Consider the following 981-nt stretch of genomic DNA (forward strand, 5'->3'; position numbering starts at 1 on the left):
CCCCACCCCTGCACACCCACCAACCCCACCACCACCCCAAATATAACCCACTCTGCAACCCTCATTCCGTACAAAAATATGGAACACTTCACGAATTTGAGTGTCATCCTTGCGCAGGGGCCATGCTAATCTTCTCTGTATCTTTCCAATTTTTAGTATATGTGCTGCCGGAGCGAGCACAAATCTTTTCTTTTTAAAACTTTTCTTAGTTTATGATGATGTGCTTATTGATCCACTTGTGAGGATTTTTGTTTTCTTTTTCTTCAAGTACAATCCAAACCTATAAATTACGTTGTTATTTTGATTACATTGGAGTAAAAATATCTTCATTATAAAAACACGTTCTGAATGAAATAAAGTTGATAAATTATATAAAAATTTATTTTGCTTTCTTAAATATTTTCCCCTATGTATTTGGTTCCCTTCAAGTATTATTCTAGTCATTGAAATAACAACTTTCTCTCTAGGGATTACGCTAAATGTCCTTAGGGAATTTAAGGGTACAATTAAAGTAATAGCCCATCTCTTGCCATTGACTGGGGGTGAAATAAAACTTAGCATTCATCTTTATCTTCTTCAGCCAGTTTCTTCCCAAACTTCAAAGAGATTTCAATAAGAACGAAGTTTAAATTATCATTGATGGAATATCATCTCTACTTCTTTTTTTAAGTGGGATTGTTTTTTTAAATAAAGGAGACATTTTAGATTGCAATTAAATTTGCCATTTTTAAAATTTGTTGAACAATGTAGATCAGAATACCAGAGTGAAAATTCACAGAAGTAAGTATAATTATACAACAAGAAGCTCAACTTTGCTGAAAATGAAGGAAATGAAAAGGAATACAACAATGAAAATTTATTTTATTCCTTACAGATTGACAAACATTTAAAAGATTGGTAATATACATAGCCTAGTCTTGAGAGACAATCTCCGTTATGCAGATGACACAACCTTGCTTGCTGAAACTGAGGAGGACCTCA

This window comes from Elephantulus edwardii, unplaced genomic scaffold, assembly GCF_000299155.1.
Source record: "Elephantulus edwardii isolate Elephantulus edwardi_28Jun2011 unplaced genomic scaffold, EleEdw1.0 scaffold00034, whole genome shotgun sequence".
Lineage (NCBI taxonomy): Eukaryota > Metazoa > Chordata > Mammalia > Macroscelidea > Macroscelididae > Elephantulus > Elephantulus edwardii.